The following is a 16,920-nucleotide window of genomic DNA, read 5'->3' as shown; positions in this document are numbered from 1 at the left end:
TTGCTTATAGTAATCTCTCATGATCCTTTGTATTTCTGTAGTGTCAATATTACTTCTCCTTTTTCATTTCTAATTCTATTGATTTGAGTCTTCTCCCATTGTTTCTTGGTGAGTCTTGCTAATGGTTTATCATTTTGTTTATCTTCTCGAGGAACCAGCTTTTAGTTTTATTGATCTTTGCTACTGTTTCCTTCATTTTTTTCCATTTATTTCTTATCTGATCTTTATGATTTCTTTCATTCTGCTAAACTTGGGGGTTTTTTGTTCTTCCTTCTCTAATTGCTTTAGGTGTAAGGTTAGGTTGTTTGAGATTTATCTTGTTTCTTGAGGTAGGATTGTATTGCTATAAACTTCCCTCTTAGAACTGCTTTTGCTGCATTTGGGTCGTTGTGTTTTCATTGTCATTTGTCTCTAGGTATTTTTTGATTTCCTCTTTGATTTCTTCAGTGATCTCTTAGTTATTTAGTAGCATATTTTTTATCCTCCATGTGTTTTTATTTTTTACAGGTTTTTTTCCTGTAATTGATATCTAGCTCATAGCGTTGTGGTCAGAAAAGATACTTGATATGATTTCAATTTTCTTAAATTTACTGAGGCTTGATTTGTGACCCAAGATATGATCTACCCTGGAGAATGCTCCGTGAGCACTGTTGTTTTTGGATGTAATGTCCTATAAATATCAATTAAGTCCATCTTGTTTAATGTATCATTTAAACCTTGTGTTTTCTTATTTATTTTCATTTTGGATGATCTGTCCATTGGTGAAAGTGGGGTGTTAAAGTCCCATACTATGATTGTGTTACTGTCGATTTCCCCTTTTATGGCTGTTAGCATTTGCCTTATGTATTGAGGTGTTCCTGTGTTGGGTGCGTAAATATTTTTCATTGTTTTATCTTCCTCTTGGATTGATCCATTGATCATTATGTAGTGTGCTTCTCTGTCTCTTGTGATAGTCTTTATATTAAAGTCTATCTTGTCTGATATCAGTGTTGCTACTCCAGCTTTCTTTTGATTTCCATTTGCATGGAATATCTTTTTCCATCCCCTCACTTTGTCTGTACGTGTCCCTAGGTCTGAAGTGGGTCTCTGGCAGACAGCATTATACGGGTCTTGTTTTTATATCCCTTCAGGCAGTCCGTGTCTTGTTTGTTTGGAGCATTTAATCCATTTACATTTAAGGTAATTATCTATATGTATATTCCTATTACCATTTTCTTAATTGTTTTGGGTTAGTGTTTGTAGGTCTTTTCCTTCTCTTGTGTTTCCTGCCTAGAGAAGGGCCTTTAACATTTGTTGTATAGCTGGTTTGGTGGTGCTGAATTCTCTTAACTTTTGCTTGTCTGTAAAGGTTTTAATTTCTGCATTGAATCTGAATGAGATCCTCACTGGGTAGAGTAATCTTGGTTGTAGGTTTTTCCCTTTCATCACTTTAAATATGTCCTGCCACTCCCTTCTGGCTTGTAGAGTTTCTGCTGAAAGATCAGTTGTTAACCTTTTGCGGATTCCCTTGTATGTTGTTTGTTGATTTTCCCTTGCTGCTTTTAATATTTTTTCTTTGTATTTAACTTTTGATACTTTGATTAATATGTATCTTGGCGTGTTTCTCCTTGCATTTATCCTATATGGGACTTTCTGTGCTTCATGGACTTGACTGACAATTTCCTTTCCCATGTTAGGGAAGTTTTCAACTATAATCTCTTCAAATATTTTCTCAGACCCTTTCTTTTTCTCTTCTTCTTCTGGGAGCCCTATTACTCGAATGTTGGGGTGTTTAATGTTGTCCCAGAGGTCTCTGAGACTGTCCTCAATTCTTTTCATTCTTTCTTCTTTATTCTGCTCTGTGGTAGTTATTTCCACTACTTTATCTTCCAGGTCACTTATCCATTCTTCTGCCTCAGTTATTCTGCTATTGATTCCTTCTAGAGAATTTTTAATTTCATTTATTGTGTTGTTCATCATTGTTCGTTTGCTCTTTAGTTCTTCTAGATCCTTTTTAAATGTTTCTTGTATTTTGTCTATTCTATTTCCAAGATTTTGGATCATGTTTACTATCATTACTCTGAACTCTTTTTCAGGTAGACTGCCTATTTCCTCTTCATTTATTAGGTCTGGTGGGTTTTTACCTTGCTCCTTCATCTGCTGTTTTTCTGTCTTCTCATTTTGTTTAACTTACTGTGTTTGGGGTCTCCTTTTCACAGGCTGGTGGTTCGTAGTTCCCGTTGTCTTTGATGTCTGCCCCCAGTGGGTGAGGTTGGTTCAGTGGCTTGTGTAGGCTTCCAGGTGGAGGGGACTGGTGCCTGTGCTCTGGTGGGTGGGACTGGATCTTGTCCTTCTGGTGAGCAGGGCCACGTCCAGTGGTGAGTTTTGGGGTGTCTGTTAACTTAGTATGACTTTAGGTAGCCTCTCTGCTAATGGGTGGGATTGTGTTCCCATCTTGCTAGTTGTTTGGCATGGAGCATCTAGCACTGGAGCTTGCTGGCCATTGGGTGGAGCTGGTCTTTTTGTTGAAACAGAGATCTCTGGGAGAGCTTTCGCCGATTGACATTACGTGGGGCTGGGAGGTCTCTGGTGGTCCAATATCCTGGACTCAGCGCTCCCACCTCGGAGGCTCAGGCCTGACACCCGGCCAGAGCACCAAGACACGGACAGCCACACGGCTCAGAAGAAAAGGAAGGAAAAAACAAGCATATAGAACCCCAAACCAAATGGTAAAAGCAAAAACGAAGCAAAGTCACACAAAGAAACATACAAACACACACTCATAAAAAGAAAACAAACAAAAACAAAATAAAACAAAAATGAACAGTCAGAACCCTAGGACAAATGGTAAAAGCAAACCTAAACAGACAAAATCACAGAAAGAAACATACACACATACACTCACAAAAAGAGGAAAAAAAGGGAAAAAAATTTTTAATTTAAAAGACAAAATTTTTTAAAAATAAAGTAAAAAAAATTTAAAAAGAGAGAAACCAAACCAATAAAAAAATCCACCAATGATAATAAGCACTAAAAACTAAACTAAGAGAAACATTAAAACCAGAAACAGGTCATATACAGAAAGCACATCCCAAGTCTACAGTTGCTCCCCAAGTCCACCGCCTCAATTTTGGGAACATTCGTTGTCTATTCAGGTATTCAACAGATGTAGGGTTCCTCAAGTTGACTGTGGGAATTTAATTTGCTGATCCTGAGGCTGCACAGAGAAATTTCCCTTTCTCTTCTTTGTACAGCTCCTGGGGTTCAGCTTTGGTTTTGGCCCTGCCTCTGCATGTAGGCTGCCTCAGCCATATTCCCTACCCAGACAGGAGGGGGTTAAAACAGTGGCTGATTAGGGCTCTCTTGCTCACTCAGGCCGGGGAGAGGGAGGGGTACAGTAGTCATACTTGGAATGCAGGGCAAGCCTGTGGCATCAGAGGCTGGTGTCACATTGCAACACACTGAGGTGTGCCACATGTTCTCCTGGGGAAGTTGTCCCTGGTTCTCGGGACCCTGGCAGTGGCAAGCTGCACAGGCTCCTGGGGGGGTTGTGGGTAGTGACCTGTGCTTGCACACAGATTCTTGGTAGAAGCGGCAGCAGCATTAGTGTTTCATGCCTGTCTCTGGGGTCCAAGCTGATAGCCATGGCTCGTGCCCGTCTCTGGAGCTCGTTTAGGCGGCGCTCTTAATCCCCTCTCCTCGCGCACCCCGAAACAATGGTCTCTTGATTCTTTGGCAGGTCCAGACTTTTTCCCAGACTCCCTCCTGGCTAGCTGTGGCACACTAGCCCTTTTCAGGCTGTCTTCACGCAGCCAACCACAGTCCTCTCCCTGGGGTCTGACCTCCAAAGCCCGAGGCTCAGCCTCCAGCCCCCACCCGCCCCAGTGGGTGAGCAGACAAGCGTCTCAAGTTGGTGAGTGCCGGTCGGCACCGATCCTCTGTGCGGGAATCTCTCCGCTTTGCCCTCCGCACCCCTGTGGCTGCTCTCTCCTCCGTGGGTCTGAAGCTTCCCCCTGGCCCACCCCTGTCCCCGCCAGTGAAGGGGCTTCCTAGTGTGTGGAAAGTTTTCCTCCTTCATAGCTCCCTCCCAGAGGTGCAGGTCCCGTCCCTATACTTTTGTCTCTGTTTTATCTTTTTCCCTACCCAGGTACGTGGTTATTCTCTTGCCTTTTGGGAAGTCTGAAGTCTTCTGCCAGCGTTCAGTAGGTGTTCTGTAGGAGCTGTTCCACGTGTAGCTGTATTTTTGATGTATTTGCGGGGAAGAAGGTCATCTCCACATCTTACTCCTCCACCATCTTGAAGGTCTCCGTCTTTTACTTTTTTAAAAATTTGTCAGTTCACTTCTATGAGGAACTATCCTGTAGGTTGTAAGTGGATGTCTTGGAGAGGCAGTTTCTCATGACTCTCCTCACTAGAGTTGGTCATAGTGGCTGGTTTCCTTGTCCTGGTGCTCACATCATCCTTGTCTCTTTTTGACTATTTACCAATATTTAAAAAATATTTTCTGAGTTGCTTCAATATTTGTAGCAACAAGAACAAATCTTTACTATGTTTCTCTACATTTGATAAAATCAAAGGATGTTCATGAGGGGAATAACACATTTGTTTATATCATTGCCGATGAACTAGATGCTGAGGCGTTCTTGGTTCTCCTTTCCTTTCACTATCTTTCCTGTTATTACTCTTTTGTTTTTATATTCTCCTCTATATCGTATTTTAAATACAGAAATTAAATAGAGAACTTGGGGTTAAAATTAAATCAATTACCATGTTGAATCTTTTGGAAATAAAAATGATAAGAACAAAAGGGACTCTAACAATTCACCCTACGGCAAAGTCTAGTTGAGTCTTGTTTGGGCACCACAGTCCCAGGATGGATCCCACTTCTCTTTTGTTCTCCAGTGTTGGGCACTCAACCTCCCTGGCCTTGTTTTTTTGCTTCTGGGTGTTTTTTTTTTCTTTGTAATAAAGTGTTGAAGAAATAAACTCTAAGCTTCCCTGCAGAGACAAAATTTGTCTTCAGTTGAACATGTGCTAAAAAATACAGTTTATATTGCTCTATCTCTTATAAGAAGTTATAAGAAATAGCATAGAGTAATACAACAAAATATACTTTAACCAGTGATATTTCTGTTGAAAGAAAAGTCAACTTGAGAAATGTACGTCTTTGAAAAAAACATTTCTCTCCCTCTATATTAGTTGATTATTTCAATATACTTTGTTAGATTGATGATGTTTTAAAACTTAATGAAGAATGAGCACTTCAATAATAACACTTTTTATCCATTAATAAGGGTTCAAATTTTATAATAAATTGCAATTCAATATCTGTATTTCCTCATAAAGCAAAATAGAAAATTTTGTTATTCAAAACTCTGCACCTTGAACATGTTTTTGTCATCATCCCTGCTCCTGAGTCTTTCTTCTCTATCAGTGCAGCGTAGTGTCCTTGCACTGTCTCTTACTACCTATGAGGAAGAAAAGTGGCCAGAGTGACAGCTCTCTCCAGGAACAGTTGCCCTTCCTCCTAGACCCAGAAGGAGGTGGGGGGAACTGAAAGTAAAAATGGGGTACCAAACCACCCCATTCTCTCGGCACTGACTGTGAAATTGGCAGTCTCCTTTTCTACTTGAAACGGGAGGAAGTTGCTCATAAGTTTGAAAAAAGCATTTGACTAAACTAGGATTCCTGTTATTATAAAGCAAGATGTAAAAATGTGCGTGAATAAACGTTATCTATTGTTTCACTTGAACATGAAAGTCACCTGGACTACACAGTGTGCTGTGTTTAAACAGCAGCAGGGATTTTTTTAAATGAGACTCTACTTAATGATGTTTCCACTTTTATCATCTCCAAAAGAGGCTTCAGAAAAGTATTCTCATATCATCACCCACAAAAGCAATCCCAAAGTCTCCACTTAATTCCTCATTTCTAGGTCTAAACCAGAATTGAGGTAACCATGAAATTTCCCCCACCCGCAAACTTGGGTATCCAAAAAGGAACAAGAAGTAAGGAAATTGTGTCAGGAAACCTGGGTCTTTACCTCAACTCTTTTTTTTTTTTGCGGTGCGCGGGCCTCTCACTGTTGTGGCCTCTCCTGTTGCAGAGCAACAGGCTCAGCAGCCATGGCTCACGGGCCTAGCCTCTCCACGGCTTGTAGGATCTTCCCGGACCGGGGCACGAACCCGCGTCCCCTGCATTGGCAGGCGGACTCTCAACCGCTGCGCCACCAGGGGAGCCCTACCTCAACTCTTGAAACAACCATCTGTGTGGTCATTAACCTTTCTGGGCCTCAGTTTCCACATCTGCAAAATGAGGGAATTGGACTTCCCTCATTTTGAGCGCCATCCCTCTAGCTATAAAAATCCACAACACTAAAATAAATAATTTTTAACAGCAAATTCACTGAAACAACTTCACTTACAGACTCAGTCAAGTCAGTCTCTGCATTGACATTAGGAAGACTTTGTCTGATCAGGCTGTGGGGAGGAAGTAGGAAATTGGAGACTTAAGAGAAAAGAAGAATTCAGTGACTGCATTTACTTGCAAGAAAGTAAATTTGTATTTGGGATTTGGAACAAATTAAGATGGGCAAGATGCGGTGATTGTTGGTCCTTCTCTACATTGAGAGTAGGTTTGAGCGCTGGGACACTCTCTGAGGTCGGATCCCATCGCTGGCCCCATGATACCTTATGTAAAGTTAGGAGATTAGGCACAAAGCTTCAGTCTTACGTCCCCTGCTACCGCATCGCTTCCTGAGACTCACAACTATTCCACTCAGTGAGCAATACCTACAGTTTATTTCAGTAACTCAATACAGTCTCTGCTGTTCAAATGCAAACATCCCAAGGTGAGAGTGTATTCAGTTTTTCCTCAGTGTACATGAGTTTATAGACCCTTTCCTCAGATAACATTTTGATGAGAAAAGAGATTACTTCACCATCAGGGGTTAAAAAGTGGATAACAAAGAGGCTGAAGGCAAATGAAACTGGCCCTAAACCCAGATTTTTAGTTTGCAACAGATATGCATAGGTGCCATGGTTCGCAAGAGATCAAAGTACTGTTCCGCAAAGGATAAGAACAGCCTAAAACCTGGCTTAGAGAATGGTGAGAATCCACCTTTAACCAAATAAAGTTGGTGATAAGTCTGGGCAAGAAAAGTACTGAGAAGCTAAAATCTTATTATCTATCATTATCACAGGATGAGCGGTGGAAATTTACCAAATAACTCAACCCTCATCTAAACTCCAACACATCTCTTGATTTTAACTATTTTGACTATAATCTTTCTAAGCCATTAGTAGGGTGACCATATAATTTACCAAACCAATGGGGACACTTTCAAGAACGAAAGGGAATGCTATTTTTAACAGTGCCAGGGCTTGTGTAAACCAGGACTATCCCAGTAAAACCAGATGTATGGTTACCCACAGTAACTCTCCTATGTTCTTGGATGGGGTATTCTATATAAAGTAACTTTTCCACTATGATCCAAGTCATGAACACTCATTTCACTCTGCTGAAATGCAATGATGCCCTCTGGATTTAGCGTATTCTGTACTGCTACACCACTGGACCTCACACCCTAGTCGGTGTCAGAATCACCAGAGGGCTTGTTTGATTGCTGAGCTCCACCCTCAGAGTTTCTGATTCAGTCAGTCTGGGGTTGGGCCTGAGTACTCGTATTTCTAAATTAACAAATGATCCTGATGCTGCTGGTCCAGGCATCACACTTTGAGAAGCACAGACTGTACTCAGTGATCTCAGATAGCTGTCCCTTTCTTTCTTCATTCTTATGCCTGTATTTTGTAGTCCGTCAGCATCTGGTCTTAGCTGTCAGTTATCAGTATACCTGTCCCTAACGAGCTTAGTCTTCTAATTCCTTTTATTCCTTCTAAGGTGTTTCTTCTAATTTCCTGTTGATTCAGAAAATAAACATGCAAGTTTATTAGAACCCTCTTTAAAATAAGTGCATAAATAGGCTTATTTATTCATTTCTTCATTCAACCAACATGTATTTGAGTTTTCTCCAGGCTATCCCTCAGAGAAAAGGCCTGAGTTGCATCTATTTTGGCTACTCACATACCTTGCTTGCTTTATTTTCTGACTCCTAGCTGAGCTTCAAAGAAGTATTTTTATCCACATAAATGTGGAATAAGTGAGGGATAACTGTAATAGTCATTTAGAGGACATGTAACTTAAAAGATATCTATTAAATTTTAAAAATGGTTAGATGCTATTGCTACAGAGATATTGCTACATAACCTCGCTTTACAGAGAGAACGACATTCATTTTTACAAAGATTTTCTTGGTAAAGTCTTTACAAAGATATGACAATAACTCATAATGTCCAACCCATATTTGTCATCAACCCTACCCTTGTGAAATTATTGTTATTCACACAATACTGTCATCAAGTCACCACCATGCTTCTTAGTCCATCCACTGCATATTGCATAGTGTCAGTTCAAATTTAACTGAGACATAGGGGTTCTGCTAGAAATAGAACAAACTCAGCTTTAAAGTAGTCTCAGAGACAGCAAATCCACTTTTAGCCAATAAATCTACTTTTAGCTAATCTGAGAACTTTGTGGCTGTTGAGCTATAATTATTTCTTTAGTTTTTCACTGCCCTGCAATAGAAATTCCTTGACACCAGGAAGTTGCTCTAATGAAAACTGATGTGGGAGCGATGTGTAAAAGAGCAAGAACTCTCACAGGCTCTGAGGAAGAGAGAGTCCTCAGTGTTAGGTCCTTTCCAGTCTAGGACGTCAAGACAGAGTATGAGACTATCCAGTTGAATCTCCTGCCCTTCCTCCAGTGTGAATGCTGTCAGCGCCGTGCAGGGCAGTGAGCAACTAGGAAGGAACTGGGCTGTAGGGTCAGGCAAACCTGGCCTCAAGATTCTTCTCTGTCACCCACTTATGTGATAAAAAGCCCCAAGACTCTCACTTCCTAGAATTATCCTTTCTTTTACGATCTAAACAAAATGACTCACAGTCCGGCACCTTCCCAATATTTCTGACGATTTTAGGAGGAGAGACATTCACGTTCCCACTCTTTCTTGCTCTAAATTCTTACTCCAAATTCAGTTCTCCATCCCCACTCATATCTTCTCTCCTGTAACCACTCCCCTCTCTCTTCCTCACTTCACCCTAAACATGGGCCACACAACCAAAGCACTTTCAATGCAAGACTTTTAAGTGTAACTAGGTTTTACTAAGTTTTGACTGCAACCAAGAATAATCCAACATGGTGCCAAAAAAGAGCTTTGAATTCAATGCATATCTCACTGTGCCTAAAAATGCTTTGACCATTTTCAATCAGATGGTCTTTCTTCTTCAGGTTCTGACTTGCCACTGGGTGCCTGGCCATACTTGGTCTCCAGGCACTCTCTCCATTCTCTCCATTCCTATGTCTTCCAGAAATCCTGTCCTCCTCTCAAGTCACTAGTGTGCAATCTGGGCATTTCAGTTACTTGATTATGCAGAGCCATTTGGTTTCTCAGACTCCATCTTAGACTGGTTGTTGGGTCCTTTAAATATCCAAAAACAAGCTCTCCACCCCTGAAATTAATTATATTGCTATCCTGGAATTTTAATGCAACAACCACAGTCGTCCTTTTAAATAGCATTTTTTTCCTTTACATGACAGTAGCCACACGAATGTGTACAAGCCAATTAATTCAGCTGAGCCTCAGTTTAGTCACCTATTCATTTGGTTGTTATGAAGATGAAATGTAAAAGCCCAGCATAATACTTGCCAAATGGTAGCTGCTGATATTATTAAGCATCATAAATTTCCATCGGAAAGGGTAATTAATAACAGTACCACTTGAGTAGCATTTGCCAACACTCACAGCCAGTAGCTGATGTGCCAGACTGAAGCTGAGATACCATAGTCTGGTATCCTGATCCCCTGGGCACCATGTTTACAAGAAAATACATAGCTAGAAATATTGGGCAAATCATCTCATCCAAGAGCTAAAAATATCACTACCATCTCCCAATGGCAAGTGATGGTATTCTAGCTTGCTTATGTTGTTTATGTCTTTCTCTCAGAGAGGAGCACAGAGCTGGACAGAGGCCCAGCTATGTGCTACACACTTCTGTGGTCCATTGCCTGCCACCATGTGTCTGCTCTGAGAACAGACTGCAGTACAGTTTTACAAGGATTTTAATTTCCCAGTGAAACAAAAGTTGGTCTGTAGATAATCTGCAAATCATTTCGGTCAACAGATGAGTTAATGTCAGTTAATGTCAATGAATTGAATTAATGTCAATGAAAAAGTCAAATTTAAGGCAAATACCAGGGGGTAGGCTTGAATTAGGTCCTATTTGCCTAATCCTTGTTCCCAGGTTATCCTCGTATCAAAGTGATTCAAGGCTTTCTCTGGGCAAAAATCTCTCTCTCTCTCTCTCTCTCTCTCTCTCTCTCTCTCTCTCTCTCTCTCTCTCTCCCTCTCACACACACACACTTTTTACAAGTTCCAAGATGATTCCTACTCTCACAGACCTTCCCCTGAACCATAACTCAAGTGCCCACTTACAAAGGAGGTGGCCTCAGTACTTTTGGCTTGTTGGTACATGTACTGTGCACCAGCTATGTGCCAGGCTCTCTGCTACATGCTTCACATGCATAATCTCAATTATTTTCTCAGCAACACAATGAGATAGATATTATACCTGCTTTAAAACAGAAGACTGATACTCAGAGAAGGAAAGGTACTTGAACATGGCCACACAATCAGTAAGTGAATAGGCAGGATTCAAATCCAGGTCTGTCAGATGTCAAGTCTCATGTTTTTCACCACAAAATTTACCGTGTGTGAGACCATCAACCATTAGCTCAAAAACGATTTCTACCTAGACTCAAAGAACTCTAGAATTCTTAGTGTGAACTGCTCACTGTCTAAAATACTTCCAAATATACTTATCTCTACCAAACTGAGGATAGTGTGGCATTCCTGTGGAATGCAGGAATAGTCCACAATTTTTGGCTAATTCAATAAATTATAAGGTGTTATCCAGTAAAACATGAGCAATTCATATATTTTGAGCCCTAGGCACCACCTCAACAATGGAGTAATCATTCCCAACCCTTGTTCTTTCCAGTTCAGCTTACATCATGGTGCCCTTTATTGTTCTAATGGCCAACTCTCATTATGGCATTTGTTTACTTAAAACTGACCTTTTACCCTCTGAAGTGTCTCTGCTTAGCTTTGAAGTCCCTGTACAATTTGGCCCCGGTGTAATGTTTCAGTTTCATCTTCCACCCATCCTCACACCTAGATGGCCTCCCAGTCAAGCAAAATAACTCAAGACGAACCTTACATGCCCTGAGCCTTTATTCTACAATTTAAGATGTGCTAGGGACTTCCCTGGTGGCCCAGTGGTTAAGAATCTGCCTGCCAATTCAGGGTACACGGGTTCTATCCCTGGTCCGGGAAGATCCCACATGCCGTGGAGCAACTAAGTCCATGCGCCACAGCTACTGAGCCTGCACTCTATAGCCCACATGCCACAACTACTGAGCTCACGTGCCACAACTACTGAAGCCCACATGCCTAGAGGCTTTGCTGTGCAACAATAGAAGCCACCACAATGAGAAGCCTGAGCACCACAACGAAGAGTAGCCCCAGCTCACTGCAACTAGAGAAAGCCCACATGCAGCAACGAAGGCACAACGCAACCAAAAATAAATAAATAATAAATGTATTTTAAAAATAAAAATAAAATAAAATGTCCTAGTTCAGGATTGAAGTGAGAGTAAATTTCTCTGCAATAAAAAGCAACAGGGGGGCTTCCCTGGTGGCACAGTGGTTGAGAGTCCACCTGCTGATGCAGGGGACACGGGTTCATGTCCTGGTCCGGGAAGATCCCACATGCCACGGAGCAGCTGGGCCCGTGAGCCATGGCCGCTGAGCCTGCACGTCCAGAGCCTGTGCTCTGCAATGGGAGAGGCCACAACAGCGAGGGGCCCACGTACCGAAAAAAAAAAAAAAAAAGAAAAGGAACAGGGACTTCTCTGGCAGCCCAGTGGTTAAGACTCTATGCTCCCAATGCAGGGGGCATGTGTTCGATCCCCAGTCAGAGAACTAAGATCCCACATGCCACATGGCGCAGCCAAAAAAAAAAAAAAAAAAAAAAAAAGCAATAGAAATTTACCGTAGTGAGATACCACTTCACACCTACTAGGATTACTATAATCAAAAAAGTGGAAAATAACAAGTGATGGCAAGATATAGAGAAATCAGAACGTTCATGCATTGCTAGTGGAAACGTAAAATGGTAGAGCCACTGTAGTTTCTCAAAGAGTTAAACATACAACTACCATATGACTCAGCAATTCCACTCCTAAGCATATATACAAACGAATTGAAAGGAAGGATTGAATAGATATCTGTACACCAATGTTAACAGCAGCACTATTCACAATAGCCAAAAGGTGGAAACAAACCAAATGTCCATCAGTAGAAGAAGAGCTAAACAAAACATGGTATAGACATACAACGGAATACTGTTCAGCCATAAGAAGGAATGAAACTTTGATATATGCTACACCATGAATGGACTTTGAAAAGATTATGCTTATTGAACTAAGCCAGACACAAAAAGCCACATATTTTATGATTTCACTTATACAAAATATCCAGAATAGGCACATCAGTAGACCTAGAGAGCAGTTTAGTGGTTGCCAAGGACAAGGATGAGGGGTATAGAGTGTGATTGCTTAATGAGGACAGAGTTTCCGTTTGGGGTGATGGGAACTTGATAATGCTGATGGTCGCACAACATTGTAAATGTCCTAAGTGGCACTGAATTTTACACTTTAAAATGGTTTAAATGATAAATTTTGTTATTTTTATCACAATAAAACACTTAAAAGTTTATAGAAATGACTCATAAAAACTGCTCTATTTATTCACTAACTCATTTATCCAAGGATGCTTGCCTTGAGGAGAAATGGATCCCAAGCCTAATGTAATGACTGTTTATTTGGAATTGATAAAAACAAAAATCAGTGTCAAAGTGAAGGAACTGGGTCCCTTTGCTTTTGTTATTAAAACTCCAGGCATAATGATTGACCTCGTATGCAGCTGTGAATTGGTAGTATTAATATTTCGAGAAATTTATCAAATTAGTCAAGGTGAACTAGATTCAAGTCAAATCAATAAATAATCAATCATCCACGAGAAATATTCAAAGGGTTTTTTAAGTTTTATGTCTATATTCCTGAGAAGCTCTCTGACAGTGAATCTGGGGCCCAATCCCCCCAATAATAGTTACGTTTCAGACATTCATCCATTGCCACCAATTACCTATTAATCAGTGGTAAAGAATGAAAAACACTTTGCAGTCTAGGCAAATCCAAAGAGAAGGACAGACTTGATAAATTCTCACTTTTTAGGAACTGGTAACCAACCAGAAAAATTGTTCAGCACAGCAAATTCAGTACAACAGTTAGTTTCTATAAAAATGGATTCTCCTTCCAGACAACTTAAATGAACAAACATAATCAAATGAGAAAATATGCATTTCTCCTACCATTCAGGGCAATGCTCTGCATAAAATTTGCAGTAATTTTGGTTTCAGCCATTTGCTAGGAAATATGATATTATTCCTGGAGTCATTACAGACAGTCATTTGGAATAGAGATGCCAGAAAAAACACTGTACAATTTAATGTGTGGCACTGTTTCACTTTTTTTTTTCTGACGGTTATTGCTTTTTGAACACCAGTTCTGACTCCAGACCTTTCAAAATTATTCACTCAAATATTATTATCTGAAGCTCTAGTGCTGGACAGGACAGAGCATACATTGCATAGAAGAAATAGCAGTGGCTTTTGAAGCCAGAAGATTCAGATTAAACTCCTTCCTCTTGGGGGCTTCCCTGGTGGCCCAGTGGTTGGGAGTCCGCCTGCCAATGCAGGGGACACGGGTTCATGCCCCGGTCTGGGAGGATCCCACATGCCGCGGAGCGGCTGGGCTCCTGAGCCATGGCCGCTGAGGTGCACGTCCGGAGCCTGTGCTCCGCAGCGCAAGAGGCCACAGCAGTGAGGGGCCTGTGTACTGCAAAAAAAAAAAAAAAAATTAATAAAATAAAATAAAATCCTTCCTCTGAAGAAAAGGACCTACATAAACAAACCCATAACAATTAAGAAAATGGTAATAGGAATATACATATAAATAATTACCTTAAACATGAATGGATTAAATGCTCCAACCAAAAGACACAGGCTCACTGAATGGATACAAAAACAAGACCCATATATATGCTGTCTACAAGAGACCCACTTCAGACCTAGGGACACATACAGACTGAAAGTGAGGGGATGCAAAAAGACATTCTATGCAAATGGAAATCAAAAGAAAGCAGGAGTAGCAATACTCATACCACATAAAATAGACTTTAAAATAAAGAATGTCACAAGAGACAAGGAAGGACACTACATAATGATCAATGGGTCAATCCAAGAAGAATATATAACAATTATAAATATATATGCACCCAACATAGGAGCACCTCAATACACAAGGCAACTGCTAACACCTATCAAAGAGGAAATCGACAGTAACACAATAATAGTGGGGGACTTTTAACACCTCACTTATACCGATGGACAGATCAACCAAAATGAAAATAAATAAGGAAACACAAGCTTTAAATGACACCATAGACTAGATAGATTTAATTGATATTTATAGGACATTCCATCAAAAACCAGCAGATTACACTTTCTTGCTAAGTGCACATGGAACATTCTCCAGGATAGATCACATCTTGGGTCACAAATCAAAGCTCAGTAAATTTAAGAAAACTGAAATCATATCAAGCATCTTTTCTGACCACGACACTATGGGATTAGAAACCAATTACAGGGAAAAAAATACGTAAAAAAAAACAAACAAATGGAGGCGAAATAATACGTTTCTACATAACCAAGAGATCACTGAAGAAATCAAAGAGGAAATCAAAAGATACCTAGAGACAAATGACAATGAAAATACGACAATCCAAAACCTATGGGATGCAGCAAAAGCAGTTATAAGAGGGAAGTTTATAGCCATACAAGCCTACCTCGAGAAACAAGAAAAATCTCAAGTAAACAATCTAACATTACACCTAAAGGAACTAGAGAAAGAAGAACAAACAAAATCCAAAGTTAGCAGAAGGAAAGAAATCATAAAGATCAGAGCAGAAATAAATGAAATGGAAACAAAGAAAACAATAGCAAAGATCAATAAAACTAAAAGCTGGTTCTTTGAGAAGATAAACAAAATTGATAAACCATTAGCCAGACTCATCAAGAAAAAGAGGGATAGGGGCTTCCCTGGCGACACAGTGGTTGGGGGTCCACCTGCCGATGCAGGGGACGCGGGTTCGTGCCCCGGTCTGGGAGGATCCCACGTGCCATGGGGCGGCGGGGCCTGTGAGCCAAGGCCGCTGGGCCTGCGCGTCTGGAGACTTTGCTCCGCAGCGGGAGAGGAGACAGCAGTGAGCGGCCCGCGTACTGCAAAAATAAAAATAAAAAAAAAGAAAAAGAGGAGAGGACTCAAATCAATAAAATTAGAAATGAAAAAGGAGCAGTTACAAGAGACACTGCAGAAATACAAAGCATCCTAAGAGACTACTACAAGCAACTCTACGCCAATAAAATGGACAACCTGGAAGAAATGGACAAATTCTTAGAAAGGTATAACCTTCCAAGACTGAACCAGGAAGAAACAGAAAATATGAACAGACCCATCACAAGTAATGAAACTGAAACTGATTAAAAATCTTCCAACAAACAAAAGTCCAGGACCGGATGGCTTCACAGGTGAATTCTATCAAACATTTAGAGAAGAGCTAACACCTATCCTTCTCAAACTCTTCCAAAAAATTGCAGAGGAAGGAACACTCCCAAACTCATTCTATGAGGCCACCATCACCCTGATACCAAAACCAGACAAAGATAATACAAAAAAAGAAAATTACCAATATCACTGATGAATATAGATGCAAAAATCCTCAACAAAATACTAGCAAACAGAATCCAACAACACATTAAAAGGATCATACACCACGATCAAGTGGGATTTATCCCAGGGATGAAAGGATTGTTCAATATATGCAAATCAATCAATGTGATACACCATATTAACAAACTGAAGGAGAAAAACCATATGATCATCTCAATAGATGCAGAAAAAGCTTTTGACAAAATTCAACACCCATTTGTGATAAAAACTCTCCAGAAAGTGGGCATAGAGGGAACCTACCTCAACATAATAAAGGCCATATATGACAAACCCACAGCACACATCATTCTCAATGGTGAAAAACTGAAAACATTTCCTCTAAGATCAGGAATGAGACAAGGATGTCCACTCTAGCCACTATTATTTAACACAGTTTTGGAAGTCCTAGCCACAGTAATCGGAGAAGAAAAAAAATACAAATTGGAAAAGAAGAAGTAAAACTGTCACTGTTTGCAGATGACATGGTGCTATACATAGAGAATCCCAAAGATGCCACCAGAAAACTACTAGAGCTAAACAATGAATTAGGTAAAGGTGCAGGATACAAAATTAATGCACAGAAATCTCTTGCATTCCTATACACTAATGATGAAAAAGCTGAAAGAGAAATTAAGGAAACACTCCCATTTACCACTGCAACAAAAAGAATAAAATACCTAGGAATAAACCTACCTAAGGAGACAAAAGACCTGTATGCAGAAAACTATAAGGCACTCATGAAAGAAATTAAAGAGGATACAAACAGATGGAGAGATATACCATGTTCTTGGATTGGAAGAATCAACACTGTGAAAATGACTATACTACCCAAAGCGATCTACAGATTCAGTGCAATCCCTATCAAATTACAAATGGTATTTTTTACAGAACTAGAACAAAAAAATCTTAAAATTGTATGAAGACACAAAAGACCCC

The sequence above is a fragment of the Lipotes vexillifer genome, unplaced genomic scaffold, assembly GCF_000442215.2.
Source record: "Lipotes vexillifer unplaced genomic scaffold, Lipotes_vexillifer_v1.1 scaffold67, whole genome shotgun sequence".
Classification (NCBI taxonomy): Eukaryota; Metazoa; Chordata; class Mammalia; order Artiodactyla; family Lipotidae; genus Lipotes; species Lipotes vexillifer.
Note: the sequence above shows the minus strand (reverse complement) of the source record.